Here is a 20,135-nt window from a genome sequence, read left to right as displayed (position 1 = left end):
CAGGGTCCGTTATATAGCGCCTCCGGGCGCGCTGAATGCGTGTTTCCTGCTTCCGTTCCCAGGGAATCCTGGGTGATGTAGTTTCGTCGGGTGCTCCCCCCACACAGCGGTCGCGGCGGCAGGCGACGGCGGGAGGGAGACGCCACAGCCAGCAAGGAGTCCACAGCGCCAAAGAACTCAAGCCCACTCAGGTGCGTGGCAGTGATTCCCCCAAACTCTTTTGCAGGTTTCTGACTCGGCCCCCAGAAAGAAGCAAAAGAAATGCAGAAAGAGGCAACAGAAGTCCACGAAGACGAAGAAAATTGCAGGAAGAAGAAAGACATGTGTAGAAAGAACCAACAGAGGAGCAGAAAGAGGCCTTGTTGCAAAATCATCCTGTGCCCACAACTTTTTCTGATGGGTACTGGTAGTAACTGACTCTGACTAAGCAGGCCTAGAGCCAGTGCTGTGCTAAAAGACACTTAGAATACAGTGAAAACACCTACATACACTAGGGAACACTATGCATTGGGGTACCCCTGTGATTAGCATGACCTCCTCTGTAAGATCCTAGTACATAATAGGGCAGGGGGACTAAAACGACCTCTTAAAACGCGCCACGGGGTGCGTTTGCACACTGGTGAAGGGAGGGGGGCGCCTGAGGTGACATGTGTGCAAACACGCCCTGTGGACATTTTAAGTTGGGGGATAAAATCCCCTTGATTCTTGAGTGTCCCTTGGGTCCAACAAGCCCACCAGGTATCTCCAGTAAGCGCCACAGAGCAGCATTGCAGAGAGGTGTAAAAAGGTGCACAGCCTGGACCACCTCTCTGCAACGCAGCACAGTGGTGTTTACTGGAAGCACCTGGTGGTCTAATTGGCCCCCAGGGGTCCTCGGGATAGAAGGGGAATTATTTCCCCAACTTACAACACGCCACAGGGTGTGTTTGCACACGTCACCTCAGGCCCCGTCCCCTTCCTTCACCACCATGTAAACATGACCTGTGGCCGTTTTAAGTTGGGAGATTAACTCCCCTTGAATCCTGAGGGTCCCTAGGGTCCAAGTAGCCCACTAGGTACCCCCAGTAAGCGCCACAGAGCTGTGTTGCAAAGAGGTGTAAAAAGGGGCACGGCCTGGACCACCTCTCTGCAAGGCAGCGCACTGGTGTCTACTGGAAGCACCTGGTGGTCTAGTTGGCCCCCAGGAGCCCTCAGGATTGAAGGGCAATTATTTCCCCAACTTAAAACGCGCCACAGGGCATGTTTGCACACGTCACCTCAGGCCCCGTTCCCTCCCTTCACCACCGTGTAAACTAAGTGTGGGCGGACAACCTCATTCCACCCACGGAATGTGCGGAGATTTGCCCTTCCGCAATATAGGCGGAGAAACAGGGCTAATCTCCGCACACTCAAGCATAACGGAAGTTGGCCTCCCGCCCGCCGCCGGCCTCCCGCCCGCAGTCGTGTCTAAAATTCCCTATGGGACATAGCATGGGGAAAACGTGTTTTGGGACCCTCTTTATTCTCGGCCCCCGCTTGCTAAATCTCCCCCAAACTTTCAGGATAGGAGCTGAACGGAATGGGCCATTAGTTTAGAAAATTTGGCGAGGATTCGTCAACTGGCTCTAAAGTTATTGGGAATAGAATGTTACGATTTTTCTTAGCATTAGAAGCCAGTCTTTGCTTATGCTTTGATTAAATGAGTCAGGCTTTGACACAAAAGTGCAGTCCTGAAATATGAAGATTGTGTGCAGTTCTCTTACCACTTCCACAGTAGTGAATGATTTTTGGTAAACTCCTGGGTATAGTGGTTGTTGTCTAGAATCACACTGTGAGTGTGTGTGCATTTGGGAACCACTGTGAGAGAAGCATTTGGTAACATTGTGTATTTGCTGACAGATAACTATTTTAAAACCTGTCATGTTGTCAAGTTTTAGTAGCATTAGAAGCTAGTCATTGCTTATGCGTTGATTAAATGAGTCAGGCATTGACACTAAAGTGCAGTCGTGAACTATGTAGATTGTGTGCAGTTCCCTTACCACTTCCACTGTAGTGAATGAGTTTTGGTAATCTGCTAGGGATAGTGTTGTTTGTCTAGAATCACACTGTGAGTCTGTGTGCATTTGGGAACCACTGTGAGAGAAGTGTTTGGTAACATCATGTATTTGCTGACAGATAACTGTTTTAAAACATGACATGTTGTCAAGTTTTAGTAGCTTTAGAAGACAGTTATGGCTTATGCGTTGATTAAATGAGTCATGCTTTGACACTGATGTGGTGTACTTAAATATGTAGATTGTGTGCAGTACCATTAACTCTTCCAGACTAGTGAATGAGTTTTGGTAAACTCCTAGGATAGTGTTGCTTGTCTAAAATCACACTGTGAGTCTGTGTGCATTTGGGTAAGGATTGTAAGAGAATCATTTGGTAACATCGTGTATTTGCTGACAGATAACTGTTTTAAAACCGGTCATGTTGTCAAGTTTTAGTAGCATTAGAAGCCAGTCTTTGCTTATGCTTTGATTATATGATTCAGGCTTTGACATAAAAGTGCAGTCCTGAAATATGAAGATTGTGTGCAGTTCCGTTACCACTTCCACAGTAGTGAATGACTTTTGGTAAACTCCTAGGTATAGTGGTTGTTGTCTAGAATCACACTGTGAGTCTGTGTGCATTTGGGAACCACTGTAAGAGAAGCATTTGGTAACATTGTGTATTTGCTGACAGATAACTAATTTAAAACCTCTCATGTTGTCAAGTTTTAGTAGCATTAGAAGCTAGTCTTTGCTTATGCATTGATAAAATGAGTCAGGGTTTGACACTAAGGTGCAGTACCATGTACTATTCTGTTCACTGTGGCAGAACTGAAAATGTAAAAGTTTTACCTAAGCACTGTCCTAGAAGAAGTTATTTAGTCCGTTTCTAAGTACCAAATAGATTGCTTCAAATGTCTATGCAGTTTGCATGTTGTGTTCTAACATACTATACACTTGTCTTTTACACCTTCAATTCCCTAGTCAGTATTCATACACTTCCAGGAAACATCCTGTCACTTCCTTTGCAGTCCTCTAGAGACCCATTCAACAGCATGTACTAATCATTTCACTGTGCCAAAACCCAAACACTTATAAATTCACCAAGACACTCTCTTTCCAGTACTCTAATGATTCAGTCACTGCCTAAGTATCCATGCACTGAGCCAGGTCTTAGCACATGAACTTCTTCAAACCCCTATCCACTCTGCATGCAGTCCTCTAACCACCTACACACTTGTCTTTCACACCTTCAATTCTGTTCACTTCCAGCAAAAACCCTGTCACTGCCGTTGCACTCCTCTAGTGACCCATTCAGCATCATGTACTAATCCATTCACTGCACCAAACCCTAATAAATTCACCCAGGCACTCTCCTTGCAGTTCTCTAATCATTCAGTCAGTACTCATGTACTCATCCAGTGACCCAGGCCTTTCACATTTTCAATTTCCTAGTCAGTATCCATACAGTCCAGCACTTGTCACTGCCTTTGCACTCCTCTAGTGACCCATTCAGTACCAAGTACTAATCCATTCCCTGTGCAAAAAGCCTAGCACTTATAATTTCACCTAGGCACTCTACTTGCTGTACTCTAATCATTCAGTCAGTACCCAAGTAGTCATGCAGTGAGCCAGGCCTTAGCACATGGACTGCTTTAAATGTCTATGCAGTATGGATGCAGTCCTCTAATCACCTTCACAGTTGTGTTTCACACCTTCTATTCGCTAGTTAGTATTCATACTCTTCTAGCAAACACCCTGTCACTCACCCAGTGTGTCTCCTTATAGTACTGTAATCATTTAGTCAGTTAGCATGTAGTCTTTTAGTGAGGTAGGCTTTAGGGCATGAACTGCTTCAAAGTAGTATGCACTATGCATGTAGTGTTTTAACGATCGTCACACTTGTGGTTCAGGGCTATAGTTTCTTAGTCAGTTTTTATATAAAATGTGTTTGTACAGTAATGGAATAGTATAAATTTGAAAATTGTTAATATACATGTATTTGTGATTCTTTTTTACAGATACAGAACAGGAGTGTTTCTCATCTGTTTGCACTCTTCTCGTGCAAGATTGTTTGGATGAAGGGTCCTTAGGTGTTTCATCATACTTGCTGTGCCGCACGAGTATATTTTGTTAGGATCCCCTCGTAACCGAACTCTTTGGCAAATCTTGCGAGTGACGAAGGTGGCATTGGTCTTTGTTTGCCCCTTGGGAAAAGTAAAACATTTCCTCACCACTGAAGAAAAACGTTGTGGGCGTGGTGCCTTCTGCAGAAAAATTTCCTCAGATTCGGTAAATATTTTAAAGCGGCAACATTTACAGTTTTTGTAAGTTAAGCTTATAAAATGTTGTTAGCTGTATGCATTTTATATATCTGTGATTTGTTTCTTGTGGTATCTTGTTGAGAATACCATGTTGTTGTTTTTTTAACAATCTTTCTGATTTTCCAGGTCTGTCATCGACATCCATGGTCCATGGTCCCCACAGGAGTGTTCCGCCTTGTTGTTTTGTATTATTGTTGTTACATTTTGTGTATTAGTTTATTGTTCATATATATGTTAATAGAAAAATAAAGTTTGAAAATTGTTTATCGTTTATATATTTATTATTATAGAAAATAAAGTTTGAAAAAAAAATTAATAACGTTTTTGGTTGTTCTCTTAACTGCTGTGTGACTCACAACTACTTTACTTCCATTAAAGTGCTGATAATGAAATGGAGAGTAGCCGTTCCCGTGCAAAAAGACATGAGGTGCACCTTTCCGATTTGTTCTAAGTACTAAAATCCTGTATTGAATTGCACTGAGGTATTGGCTGCACTTACAGTGTACACACAAAATCTATTAAGAAATCTCATTGTATTTATATTGATTGGGAATAGTGCGTCAGGTGCTGGATCTTGACGAGATACACTGCTCAGTTCGTAAATTGTTCTGCACACGAAAAAATCACATCACAACTTTCACACCAATTGCAATGCGAAACAAATTCCGGCGATAAGACACGTTAGCACCAGGGATTTTACACCTGCTTTCTGCTGGTGTTAAGCAGGACAACTACCTGCACCATGAAAGGTAAGACAGCCAAGAGCCACACCAGAACACCCACAGGTGCCATAGAGTCAAAGAGCATGATACAGGGATACCCATGAGGGCCAGAAGACTCCAGGACCGCCAATGCCCCCCAAACCCACATCTTAATAAGTGTGTCCCTGTGGTCATTGTCTTAGCATGATAGGCACGAGCCCTGCAACATCAGTGTGCTGTCACCTCAGCGTTGGCAGTGAGCCTGCATGTGTAGCTACGTACACATCCTCCTGCATGCACAACTGGCGTGTGCTGGTCTGGGGTTCACAAGTCAGTGCAGGGGTGTGCCTATCAGGCAAGGGGAATGGGGTGTCTCGGACATGTCCGTGTACAGGAAGTGTGGTAAGTGTGTCTCTGTGTTCTGGTGTGGCCTGCTACAAGAGCCGCAGCAGTCGATGTTGTAAAGTGGCATGCACCACCTCCAAACGGCACTGTGATGTTGTAGTTGGTATATAGCAGGACATGCGCAAATAGGCATTACAATGGTGTGCCGTACGAGTGCACGAGATACAACAGCGCACCGTACAAAATTGTGGGAGCTCGTGGGAGTGAGGAGCAGCCGTTTGGCAACATAACACACAGTGAACTCGACCATGTGCCAAATGCTGGGCATCTCATCCATGATGACCACGGTCGCAGACATCCCACAACACCAACGACTGGCCTTTGTACACATCCTGTATGAATGCAGCGTGGTTTTCACTTCTATGCTCGTTCAGTGGTGTGATGTTGGCGGGTTGTGTGACGTGTGCTCCTTGTTGGTGTGTTTCATTTTGGCCATTGTTAGTCTAAATGTGTGTTGTACTTAATTGTGCATGTGTGCCATTCTGCCCATCTCCCCACCTCCCCCCACTCCCTGCTTCTTCCTCTTCCTAGTGCGGTTGTGTCTATAATTTTGTTGCTGCACACATAAATACATGTAAAGAATAAATTAGAATAGTTCCTTGATTCTTTTAGGTTTCAAAACTTCTCTATTGGTTTCTTTTTAATTTTCCATATGAACCGTTTTTTTAATATTCAACAACACATAGAAGTTAGAAGTGCAACGTATTCTATCAACACACTTTCTAGAACATTCTACAACACGTGCAGGTTAAAAGTTCATCAATTTTTTAAAACTTAACGATATTTCTTTGTAACATTTTCTTGAACATTTAACGACACTTGCAGGTTAAAAGTTCACGATTGTTTTAAGTTCGAACAGTGCCTTCCAAATGCAAGTAGCAGGTGTGGCTGAGCTGAGCAAATTTTATCCTATGATATGTACTCCACGTTGAAACTGCTTTTTCTTAAGCAATCACAAAGATGCTTTTCCACAAAACTAATGTGCACCCTACTTTTAAAAAAGAATGCTTTTCATGATATCTTTAGAGATAAGTTATAGATAGGAATTAGCATTTAAAAAACCTTTGAAATTCACTGAAAAATCCATAGGTTTCATGCACGTTATAGTTAGGAATTGGCATGTAAAAAACCTTTGAAATTCACTGAAAAAACCATAGGTTTCAGGCACGTTATAGTTAGGAATTAGCATTTAAAAAAACCTTAGAAATTCACTGAAAAAACCATAGGTTTCAGGGGCGTTATAGTTAGCTGGACATGTCCCTCGTACAAAACCCTAGAAATTCCCCTGCTATAGTTAGTTCAGCTAACTATAACTCACGCCCCCGCAATGCACTGCTGATGACGTCACATATTACATCACTCATGACATTTAGACCTAAGAGTTAATGAGTGTGTATGTAGTTATTCGTATTGGAGTATCTATGGTTTTCAAAATGGCCGTCTGAAATTTTGAGTCGGTGTATCAAAGGTTATATTAGGGTGTGAGAAGATGCACTAATTTATCACATGGATGACGTCATCAGTGATGTCATCAGTGATGTCATTTGAGATGTCATCAGTGATGTCATCGGTGATGTCACTGACCATGTCATGAGTGATGTAATATGTGACATCATCAGCAGTGCATTGCGGGGGCGCGAGTTATAGTTAGCTGAACTAACTATAACAGGGGAATTTCTAGGGTTTTGCACGAGGGAAATGTCGAGCTAACTATAACGCCCCTGAAACCTATGGTTTTTTCAGTGAATTTCTAAGGTTTTTTAAATGCTAATTCCTAACTGTAACGTGCCTGAAACCTATGGTTTTTTCAGTGAATATATATATATATATATATACCTTTAGTATTTCGGAATTGCACTGAGCTCTTTTGATATATCAGTGATCTAGTGGTATTTGTACCTAGCATCACCTTGTGCATTTTGCAAAACTAGGAATTTGCATTATTTGAACGTAATATATTAATGCATTGTAAGGTTTTAAGCTTATGGACTGTTTTTTAGGGATCTATCAGTATTTGTACTTATCAGTATTATACACACTTTACAGATTCAGGTTTCTGCAGTATTTGCACACTACGATTTTTGCACAGTGTTGAGATTTTTGGTCAAACTAGTATATTTACTGTGATAGAAATTACTACATGTGTAGAGTCTGAATACCATTTTCACTACGCCATCAGGGCTGTCACATGGTGCATGTTGTATAAAGCCTTTCACAAGTATCCTTCTCATTATGTGAACAAGCCCAGGAGGTGGGCCAAACGCATCATCTTGCCGTGTCCAGCGTGATTGAATAAAGGAAAAAAGGAGCACTCATCTCCCATTTTCACTTGATAGCTGAGGGAGCTTGGAGTTGAATATATATACAAAACTCCACACCGCCACTCGGCGAGAGTTCCACGGCACCGGAGAGAGAGCCCACAGGTACTTTTAACCAAAAAGTGTTTATTTAGTACAGCATTTGTGCAAGCGTGGACGGTCAACGCGTTTCGGCTCTTGCCTTCAACTGGACAATAGAGTCCCACTGTCTAGAACATCTATTTAAAGTGAACTTGTGCATTGCAATCCCTTGTTTGTTTCACTTATTTACAATATACTAGACTGCTGACCCTCATTTTTGTCACAGACAATGGTTACTCATGGCTACCATTTTAACTAACATTTCTAGTGGTAAAGTACCATTATTACAAAGCAGTAAAAAGCAAAGTTTACACAAGTTCATAGTCGCTCCTAAGAGGTGATTAAAAAGGGGGCCATTTTAGTTATTGGTGTGCAAAATTGAGCAATAGTTCTTTTTTCAAAGACGGAAGAACTAAGAAACATGTGCATTTAAAATAGTGACATTAGAAAACGCTGATTTTTTAAAGTAGCATAAGTTCAGTAATTTAATGTCTGTAAAGTAAACTATAAATGATTGATTTACTGTCCTAAAAAACGTCATTTTCTAAAGTACTATATGCAAATGCTCAAAACCATATATTGGTTGAAAGCTCATTATAGTCTGTTTTAAGATACTATATTTTCTTCTGGTGATATCGATCCAAAATTTGTAAATAGCAGCTCTATGAAAGAAAAGTGCTCAGTGCAGTGTGCAAACTGTGTCCCAACTTGTCCTTTCTCTCTTTTTTATCTTCTAAATTAGAAATTTATTTTGATAATTATATCACAACTTTGGATCAGTGGAATAATAAAATCATTCAACAGACCTAGTTTTATTGCACTTGTCATATTTTATGCACAGGATGATATATTTTAATTTTAATTTTCTTCCTTTGCATGATTTTCTACTCTTCAACTAATATCCTCCTTTTTGTACATTTCCTCTATTTTTCTCTCATTGCATGTGTTTTGGACATATCCTTTTCATGTGCAAGTACCCCTGTCTTTTTTTTTTCCTTTTTCCTTTTTCTTCTTTGTTTTCTCCTTTTCGTTGCTTTTTTATTGCAGATGTACGTGCAATTTGGCATCCAGGTTGTGTCCAAGTGGATTTTCTATCCCAATGGCTAAATTTAATCTTGACTCTGTTTTTCTCAGGTCTAGGGTTCTGTCCCCTCCTCTTTCATTTTGTTTCACCACTTTTACACCAAAGTATGTTAGTACTTGGTTGTCTCCTGAGTGTTTTTCAACAAAGTGTTTCGCCATAGGATAAGAAAGATCTTTATTCTTTATCGCTGTGAGATGTTGGAGTATCCGTAGTTTCAATTTGTTGATTGTACTCCCAACATATTGTTTCTTGCAGGGACATTCCAAAATATATATATCATATACTTGGATTCACATGTGATATGGTCGGTGATTTGCTCCACCTTACCATTCTGCAGTCGATATGAGTGTGTGTTTCGACCATGTTCGCAGGCTCTACATTTAGAACACTTCCAAAATCCGGGTGTAGTTAGCCATGATGCTATTCCTGGTTTTTGAATCTCCAGGTGGCTATGTGTTAGAAGGTCGCCTAAAGAGGCTGTTTTCCTATATGTAATTTTAGACGTTGCTGGTAATTTCCCCCTCAGTGTTTCATCGAGTATTAAGATGCTTCAATTTTTCTTTATGATGGTTTTTAGGATCTGGTTTTCAACATTGAAGTCCATGATCAAGCATGTTACATCATCCTCTTCATGGTTGTCATTAGCTTCCAATTATTCTGATCTTGTTTTAAGCTTTACTTTAGCTCTGGCACTTCTGATCACTTCTGATGGATAGCCCCTCTCCAGTAATCGCACACTCATTTCATCCAGATTTTGCTTGATGTCTGCTGTTTCAGAACAATTCCTTTTAGCACGATGCATTTCTCCATAAGGTATGCTCCACTTCAAATGTTGTGGATGCCCGCTATTAGCATGGAGAATGCTGTTGCTGGCGGTTGGTTTCCGATGCATCCTTGTGCATATTCTATGATCTTTAATGAACACTTCAACTATATATTTGTTACCCAGTGCCGGTCGCTGGCACTGGGTAATTATCGTTAGGTCTGCTTTTCTTTAGAGAGGGTGCTTTTTGGTTTGCTAATAAAGTTGGTGCCATTCATTTGACTAATCTTAACGAACATTTCTAAATAAAAAAAAGTCCATCCACCTAAGCTCCTTCCTGGATAGTTTTGGGGTGATTTGACAAACGGGGGCCAAGAGAAAAAGGGGGTAATAAAAGGCAAAATCCCCATTTATTTTCCATTGTCTTTTTTAAGAAGCACTACCTCAAAAACATCTGAACAGTATTGCACTGCATTTAGCAGGAACCTAGATCTTAACCCAGAAAGTGTGCTTTTTGTGATGTGGTGTAAATCCATTCGGTAGTTTTGGTGACATTAAGCTCCAAATATATTTGCAAATCGGAATGGTTGGGTTTGAGGGCCTCACAGAAAGTGTCCCTCATACCCAATTTTATAAATAGAGCCTTCTGATTGGCCCAGGGGCTTTCTTTATCCTTGCACCATATTCCTACAGTGGGAACTAGACTCCTATGGGAGCAAGGCTCTAATTGGCCGCTTGCAACATAAGGTAAAATGTTGCAATTAGCCATTACAGGACTCAGGGACTTAGCCCCTTGTCCTGAGGTTAATTCAAATCCTACTTTTGGTGTCATTTTTTTATTACATTTTACTCTATTTTCCTAATTTGGTGTGGGATTTACCTTGTGTTGTATTTTCACATTAATGCTGTTTGTGTGCTGCATAACCTAAAGAGTCATATTTGGTTACTGATTAATAATTCAGGGTCAAACTGGCACTAATTTTTAATGCACTGTTTAGATGTATTGGAAGCTTATTGAATTTGGTCAAGTTCATTACTTACAGCTGTGGCAGCAAAACTGTTAACTAAACAAGCAAAGCTAGTATCTGCGGAACGCGATGCACTAGCCTTGAAAAACCTTATTTGGTTTTCAGGCACTAGGCTACAAATCTAGCTTTTAAAATTCAATGTTGTGATGACACATTGACAGATTGAATTCCATGCGGATTTGAGCATGTGAGGTAGAATTTGGAAGACTAAACACTCTGCAGAAACAGGCTGATTGAGCTCCATCCATCCATGTCAACATTTTCTAGCACATGCATCAAGGATAGCTTTTGCGATTCCTTAATTGCGATTATTAAGGAATCGCAAAAGCCTGTGCATGTAGGAATCGCTAAAAAAATAGTGATTCCTTAACATTACTTAATTGTGACTCGCAAATTGCGACTCACAATTAAGGAATGGTTTCCCTTTCATTCCTATGAGCCTAAATACCCATAGGATTGAATGGGAATTGCATGCGCAATTTCGAGTACCAAATAGGTAATCGCAAATTGTGTATGCAATTTCAAGGGTGCCAAAAGGACACCCTGTTGCAGCCCTGACATTGTAATGTGCACTCATGTTGCGCCCACACATGCCCTAAGGGCATGTGTGAGCGTAACATGTAACTTTGAAAAATTCACTTTTCAAAATCTTTGCCAATTACCGACCAGTTTTTTTCCCCGGTAATGTGCGACCCCTAATAGCAAAAATCGCTATTTTAAATTGCTTCTAGCATTGCATTTAAGGAATCGCAATTTGAGATTCCTTAAATGCAATCGCAATTTGCACGTTTAAAATTTGGGATGGTGCATCCCAAATGCAAAAATACCGGTCACAAAGGGGCAGATTCTGATAATCTGCCTGTTTGCGACCGGTTTTTAGTTTGATGCATGGGGCCCTTACTGGAACATGCATCAAGGATAGCTTTTGCGATTCCTTAATTGCGATTATTAAGGAATCACAATTAAGGAATCGCAAAAGCCTATGCAGGTAGGAATCGCAATTCTAAACATTCCTTAATTGCGACTCGAAAATTGAGACTCGCAATTAAGGAATGGCTTCCTATTCATTCCTATCGGCCTACAGGCCCATAGGAATAAATGGGAATTGCATGCGCAATTTGCGAGCACCCATTAGGTACTTGCAAATTGAGCATGCAATCTCAAGGGTCAGGGGTGTCAAAAGGACACCCTGTGGCACGCCTGAAATTGTAATGTGCACCCATGTTGCACACACACATGCCCCAAGTGCATGTGTGTGTGTAACATGTAACATGTGTAACATGTAACTTTGAAAAATGCACTGTAGTGCATTTTTCAAAGTTTTTGAAAATTCCTGACCTGTTTTAATTTTCGGTAATTTGTGACCCCTGATAGCGAAATCGCTATTTTAAATTGCTTTTAGCATTGCATTTAAGGAATCGCTTTTTGCGATTCCTTAAATGCAATCGCAATTTGCAATTTTTGCATTTGGCACGATGCATCCCAAATGCAAAAATACCGGCCGCAAAGGGGCAGATTCTGAGAATCTGCTCATTTGCGACCGGTTTTTAGTTTGATGCATGGGGTCCTTCGTCTTTAAAAATCATTGCTCCGTAGGCCACTGAAGGTAAGAATTTGGCACAAATAAGAGGGGATGGGTCAGGCGTACTCATGGCTTTCCTTACTCTGCAGAAGGCCCCCTCTAGGGAGTGCGCTACTCGCTGCATTGTGGATATGTGTGGAGCTAATCTTGCCTAGTGGTCTATCCAGACTCCCAAATGCTTATATGGGGCCACTACATCTGTGGGTTTACCTTCAAAAGTTCCTCAAAGTTAAGAATGATTGTTTTTTGTGCCAAGCTAGCAGAGGGTTAAGCACTGGATAATTAAGTGACTTTTGCGGTTCACCCTGACAAGAATTGTGTTTGTTGCTTGAGTGGGGTTTCCACCCCCCTCAACCAATACCTCAATTTCTCACAATAAATACATTAATTAATAAATGCAAAAATAAATAAATAAAATTAAAATAAAAACATGCAGCCCATTTGCTAATAATGAACCAGGGAAAATATGATAAGGCCAGTCTTACTCTGAAAACAGTTGTGTTAGCTGCTCCTACCACCCGGCTCTTTAATGTTTGAGGATATCAAAAACAAAATGCCAAACTACCTTACCAAAAACTGTGTGCGTGTCTTCACACCTTGTAAAGCAACTCACTCACAATGTTGAAAACTGAGAAAGTCCGAAATGTAAGGACAATAAAATAATCATTTTCTTCACTGTTTGAGTCAATGTCATGCAGCTCTCAGGCTTTCTCCTCTACCATTATAAAAGGAATGTTGACCTGTCATTACAATTATCATCTACCAAAAGCTTGGCAGGTACTTTTTTTCAGTCAATGGTCGTCTTTCCACCCTCACTCTGTCTCCAATGTGTCCTTTCCATGGCTTTACCTCACCTATAATCCTGCTATATAAACATACATGTTCTCTCTGTAACCTGCACCGCTTGGTATTCTTGTCCCTGTGCCATGTAACATTTTCTGTTGCACTTTGATGTCCAGTTGTTGCCAGATTCATAAATCCTGTGTGCTATCAAGCATATGCTTTTGTAATAGCTTGCATCTTGGTATCCTGGAAACTGCTTTCTTCGAGCTGTATCATATCCAAAACTTCACTTTCACAATAGTGTCTGGCCTAAGGAGGCTTTATCTAGAGGACATATGCACTGGCTCCCAGTAAAGTAAAGATTGGACTTCAAGCTTCTGGGCAGGATGCATGGGGTCGTCTATTGCGCTACCTAGCCCCATAGATCCTCAAGGCACTCAGTGCAAAACTCTGCTGTGTCATTCATGCCCCCTGCTTCAAGTCCTGGGGAACAATCTGTCCCATTCTTGAGGATGCTATTAAAGACTTATAGGTCTCGTTTTCTGTAATGGACGTCTGACAAAGAGCATCAGCACCAGAATGAAGTAGGTGTCTGCCTTCAGTGCCCCTATGGCTCTATGGTGGTGCAGAAGGGGATTCAGGTGCCTGAGTGGCCACATCTGTATGAATTGCTGCTCTGGCTCACATTTTGCATTGGCAGATCCCAGGGACCATTCTGACATTTGCTTGGGGCTCAGGCCCATGTACATGAAGAACACTTTTTTCCCCAATTATTGTGACATATTACAGAGTGGGTACAGTTAGGGGTGGGCGGAATTTGCGTAATCGCGTTACGCAAATCTCCGCGAAACGGTAAAAAATCTCCGCGAACACGCAGAAATTCCGCGAACACGCGGAATTGCTTGTTCGCGATACTTTTTTCCTGTTCGCGATCGCTGTTTGCGTGCTCGGGGTGAAATATCTAGCGAACACGCATATTGAGAACGCGAACAAGCAAAAAATTTCGCGAAGTCGCGGAACGCAGATTTTTGGGCAATTTCGCATTCTCCGCGGAACGCGAAATTACCCAAATTCCGCAAATTCCGCGAACGGAACGGAATTTACTGCCCAGGCCTAGGTACAGTGGCAAACAAGAGTACCGTCAGTGCACAACCCCATGTGTGCCCTTCTTGAGTGAACAACAGTGGCCTGAGAGACACCTAAACAACCCATACCCGCAGGCAGGTGCAGTCACATAATTCACCTGCCTGCAGAGAGAACCCTGCCCCGCTCAAAAAAGACACCAGGTCCACCAGCTGCAGTGAAAGACAGTCATAGGTTTCAAGCACTAATACACTCCACACAATGCAAGCATGAGTTCTGTTTCTTGCGTGTAAAAAGCTTTTTTAGGGACTGTAATAATGTAGGTACGTTTTTCAATAGTTTGAAAAGAATGCAAACCAGAATTCTAATCGTTGTGTGGTCTGAATTCTTTATTCCTTGTGCTTGTACGTGATTTAATAAAACTGGTTTCATGGTATCATAGAGTACATAAATCGATTGCAATATGTAGCAAGTCATCATAAGTAAACCAAAGATTGGATTTCCTTATACAGAGTTTGTACCTGAACTGGGAACAATACATTTTTTGTAACTGGTGCACAGTTCTTGCATTGGCAGGATGCACTGAATTAACCGTGTGCTGTGCCACAAATCAAGATTCAACCAGATGTGTAATTGTGGAATTTGGGTGATTCTCAGATTTTTGTTACTTATAACTTTGGGGATAATGTTTTTTCAAGTGCCAACATGCTCTGTTAAGCGTAATAATGTTCTATGAACAAAAACGGATTAGGTTATTAATGAAGAGGCCGATTGTGATGAGGGGGATGAGGAAGATGATGAGGAGAGTGATAAGGTTGTTTGCCCCATCAAACGTCATATGGCCTCGGGATAGACCAATGAAAGCACTGCCAAATTTCCATCCAAATACTTCCTCAAACTGAATTTAGGTAAGACTTAATTTGTATTCATTGTCAGGGACAGCAAGCAGACAGTGCAAAAAAGGTTCTAAAAGATTAAACTAGACAGTTTCTCACTTCAGCTTGTTGACTCCTCATTTACTTGTTTTGCGCTGGGAAGTATCCTGAAAGTGAGGCACAGCAGCGCGAAGCACTGGTTTGCGTTACTTAGTACCAATGAGACGTTAGATGGGTGTGCCCATGCATTCACCCATGGCTTTTGATGCAAAACCCTATCTACAAACAGTAGACAGAGTTTAGCACCAAACGTGAATGCCATTTCAAGGGAGGTGTTGAGGAGAAATGTTTTTATTTCTCCTTTCTTTTCCAACTTTACATGTGTACAGCACACATGCAAAGTAGGAAAAGTTTTAAAGTTTGTCTACATATAGTATTTAGTACTGGAAGGCTACCCTACCAGTACAAAACCTGTTGTATCTCAGGCACGCACCCTAGCATTATGGCACTAAAGTGTGTGCCTGGCGCACAGTAGCTAAAATCAGCGCCGGCACTAGGGAAAGGGGAGGAGAAAGCCATATCTGTGTAGATATGTTGTCTCCTGCTCCCTCCCTGTCACATAGCATTTTTGGCTTCTGCTCTGCATTCAGTGTCTTTTTTTGTAAATCTTGCCCTGTGGGGTCTATTTACTTAGATTTAATGCAGTGTTTGCATCACAAAAGTGAAACTAAACAATGCTAAATCTTTTTTTCTCAATTTAATTTCCAGCGCTAAACTTGTTTAGCGCTGGAAAATACTCAAAAGTAGCGCAAAGCAGCACATAGCGCTGATTTGCATTACTTAGCGCCAAGGAAGTGAACCATGGGTAGTGCATGGCTGTTCCTATGCAACTAACCAGGGTTTTTACGCTAAAATCTATGGGGCAGATTTATGTTTGACTTGCGCCTCATTTACGCCGCCGTTGCGTCACTTTTGTGACACAGCAGCGGCGCAAATCCTGCGCCATGGTGCGGGGTATTTACAACGTGACGCATCTGGGAGATGCGTCACGTTGTAAAGCCCTGCGCCACATGTAGGCGTTCCAGGGCAGGTGGGGGCGTTCCGGCGCAGGAACGCCTCCTAAAAGTGGCTGAGTGAAATCTACAAGATTTCACTCAGTCACTTTGAGCCCATGCTACGTCAAAACCCTGCGCCTGCTTGAAGCAGGCGTAAGGATTGACGCAGCATTGTGCACATAGGGCCCCCCAGAGCATTGCTGGAGCTGCGTCGCGCTTGCGACGCAACTCCAGCAATGCGCCACTTTTACGGCACAGATGCGTGACGCATCTGTGCCGTTTTTGCCCCATGGTGGGCCGCATTATAAATGTGGCGCATCCATGATGGCGGAGCTGGGGCGCAAAATAACTGGCGCATCCCTGCTGATATGCAGGGATGCGTCAGTTATTATAAATAGCCCCAACTTACTTAAAAAAGTAGACAGGGTTTAGCCTGAAAAAATAGTGCCCATTTCAATTAGGCACTATGAAGAAGAAATGCTTTCATTTCTCCTTTCTTTTCTGACTTTGTATGTGTGTTGCACTGCACAGCACACATACAAAGTGGGAAATGTTTACAATTAGTCTTAGAGTAATAATTTTTTACTGGAAGGCTATGTTTTCCTATGGTAGACTCACGCAAACTTCGTTGCACTATGGGGCAAAGGAGTGTGTGTGGCGCATGGCAGCTAATTTCAGCGCAGGCGCTAGGGAGAGGGGAGGAGAGTGCCATATTTCTGCAAATATAGCACTGCCCTGCTCTCTTCTTCACGCGGAACACAGCACCGTTTTTTTGCCCGCTGCACTGCATTGCATGAGATTTTAGTAAATCCGCCCCCCAATGTCATCTACAGACTGTCAACATCAACACTCCACCATACCAAACAACCAAGAACAAGACATTCTTTGAACTTAAATACATGTTGCTATCGTTGTACCCCGCCATGCAGTCAAGCACAACACGTCTGGCGAAACACAGAAACGAGCAGCTTCTGCGGCATCTCCAGACTGAAAATGAGTAGCTGCTAAAAGAAACAAACACGATGCCTAGTCTTCCACTGCTAGACGCCAAGGAAATGCATCTCCAACATAAACAGACTCACTCACTTTTACAGTTCGGATAAACAAACTGATATCCCATCAGTTCAAGCGGCACATCATTGCTCACTGCTTTCCGTTCTGCAGCTCACTCACCCCCTCAGTCATCGCACTTCTCTCCCTGTTTTTTGTGCGGCTCAAGCCTTCACTTTGAGCCCAAACTTATTCGGTAATCCTAAACGTTCGCCTGCACAGGGCTCTGTTGCTTTATAAACAAGTTCACGGGTTACAAATAAAATCATACATGCATACGCATATAAACATGCATTTCATTTAAAAGCTGGTTCCATTCAGACTGCGACTTTCAAAACTGCGGAGAGGGGCAGCAAAATGAGGTGGGTTAAAAGATCGATTGTCCGAACTGCATTGCAAACTGCAAAGTGCATGCAAGTTTGTCAACATGAAATCATTTTGCGACAGTGTCGACTGTAAGGAGCCAGGTCTTTCAAATGTTAAATGAGCCCACTTTACACTGCTGTCTTTTCCCATAAAATTCACAACGGAGTTCACTGTAGCTAAGCGCGGCCATGGAATCTCTCATCTCAAATGTGATTTCCTAAAGAGCTTTGCGGCACTAATTATAATTGAAGAGCCTTGTAATCTAAAGGCAAACGCTCTCTTGAGTTAAGATAAAGATGGCTGACCCGTGTCCCGCCAGTCAAAGCTCTATTTAGCTTATTCACTTTGGCGCTTGATACCGAGGGGCCAAGACGCCGCGGAAAGTACTTAAAATGTATCGGGATAGCGAGTGAGATATCCGTATTTGCTTACGTGAACACAACGATATGGAAAGCCATTGCCAGCGTGCCCATTTTTATGACTGTATATTTCATAGACAGTAAATGAATGCGGCCAGTTATAGAAGTTATATCCAAATATACAACCAGAAAAGGAATCATTAGGAATTAATAAGCACCAGAGGCAAGCTATATGCTTACATCAGTTACCCTTTACATATGTGTACATTTAATGACCGTTTTATGATTTAACGAAATGCAGAAATGGGACGATTCACAGCGAACCCGTGGTTATTTACATATGCGCCTCGCTGGCATGACTGAAAGATTTAGAATTCTGACGATAGCAGAGACACACACAGCGGAAACTCCACTGGCAGGGCAATCTGGCGTGCAGAGGGGCAGATTTCTCCCTACAGAAATGGAACCGGATCAACTACCTGATTTCCTAAGGATAATTCTCTTCCATGTCAGTTGAGGTTGTCTCTTGGGCTTCCAGGTAATGTTAAGTGGAGTGTACATAAGATGCTGAGAAACATACTTTGGTATTTAATTCCAGTGCCCACATTAGATGGCAGAAACTCATTACCATCAGTCGAACTCCAGATGTATTGACGTTTGGAGCTGTTGGAGCTCACCATTCTTCTTAAGCTTGAAAAGTGTTCAGGAATGAACATTAAGGCGAAGTAATTTGTCAAGTTATCGAAGACTCAGCTGTTCAGCACCACAGTTAGCGGCAGCATCGCGGCGATCAGTTGCATTGCGGAAGTAGAGAGGCTCGTGCTGTGATCTGAAGACGATGGTATAGAAAGAATACTTTCAGTAATAGAGAATTAAATCCCATTACGCTCTAGAACTGTCGTCAATTTTTATAGTGAAGGAAGAAAACTAAATTGTAGGGTTGGTTTATTTTTCTTGCAAAACTAAACATTCCTTACACAGTTCAATGATTTTAGAAACAAAAACCTAAAACATAATTTTAGGGGTATAATATTAAAGATGGACCAATGTCACAAAAGGTAAATCCATTGTTGACATTTCAGTGCAATGTCAGTGTAATGTGTTACAATATTTCATTTCTCTGAAGGGATATTCCTCCAGATTGTTTGAGTCTGGTCCCAGGTTTCTTGATAATACCTCCCTCATACTTGTTCTTCAAGTGATGACACTTCTGAACCCGGGCCGGGTAGGCGAAGCAGACCCAATGGAAGCCCGGGTAAAAAGCCCTCCAGGGGCGGGAAGCCCCGCCTCGCCCCCACCCCCCATTTGCATACCGGCTAGGCTGGCGGGGGCCAGGCTTGGCCCACGGCAGGCTAGGCGAGCCCGCCCCCAAGCAGGGGAGGGTGAGGTGGTTAAAAAAGGGCCAACGGCCCAAGTTAAGCACACTCATCCCCCCCTCGCATTAGGAACGAGATGAACCTCCATTAAGGGGAAACAAAGATGGCCAAGGAGCTGGTATTGACTCCTAAAAGACTCATTAAATATTTGATATCATTTAATATCAAATGCCCTGGAGCTTGGCACCAACTCAAAAATAAAAATTCCTGCATGGAACTCCTGCAATCAAACCAACTATGGTGCCTATCACTGTCCCATGGAACTGGCCTTTTCAGCAAAGCGACCAATGCATCATGACCTGTGAGGTGACCTTTGGATCCCATGTCTATTGACTGCAATATGTTTATTGCTATCTGCCAGCACTTGAGTCAGTGTCTGTCCCGTCAGTAGGGATCTGGGGGGCCCATACTGTGGATGTAATTTTCAATACCCAGCAGATGGGGGGGATTGTCGGTGATTGAGGCGATAGCCTGGCTCACCTAAGCCTGTGACTTATTTATAAAGGAAGTGACAGGGCCCAAAGTTCAGCACACAAGCCCGCATCCGGGGTGATTGAAATTCGGAATGCTGAATACCAAGGCCTCATAATCTGGTTTCAACCTGATGCCATGCTGGAGCAGCGGGATGCCGTGCGCAAAGCGTTGAAAAACGCGCTAGGCGTAGGATGCGCTAGTCAAGCAGAATTACAAGGCGATGGAGTTGGGTGCCACCAGTTCAAACACAATCCTGGGGCACTAAAGGCAGTTTTCCGCACAGTTTGGAACTGGAGTGTGGCGAAGGATTAAGAAAGAAAGGGTAGCCCGTAGGTACACTGGAGCTTTCAGAAAGAACGCTAGAAGCGTAGAGGGAGGCAATCACAGTGGTCTGATCCAGTAATTTATTAGCCTTG

Source organism: Triturus cristatus, chromosome 2_1 (assembly GCF_964204655.1).
Source record: "Triturus cristatus chromosome 2_1, aTriCri1.1, whole genome shotgun sequence".
NCBI lineage: Eukaryota > Metazoa > Chordata > Amphibia > Caudata > Salamandridae > Triturus > Triturus cristatus.
Note: the sequence above shows the minus strand (reverse complement) of the source record.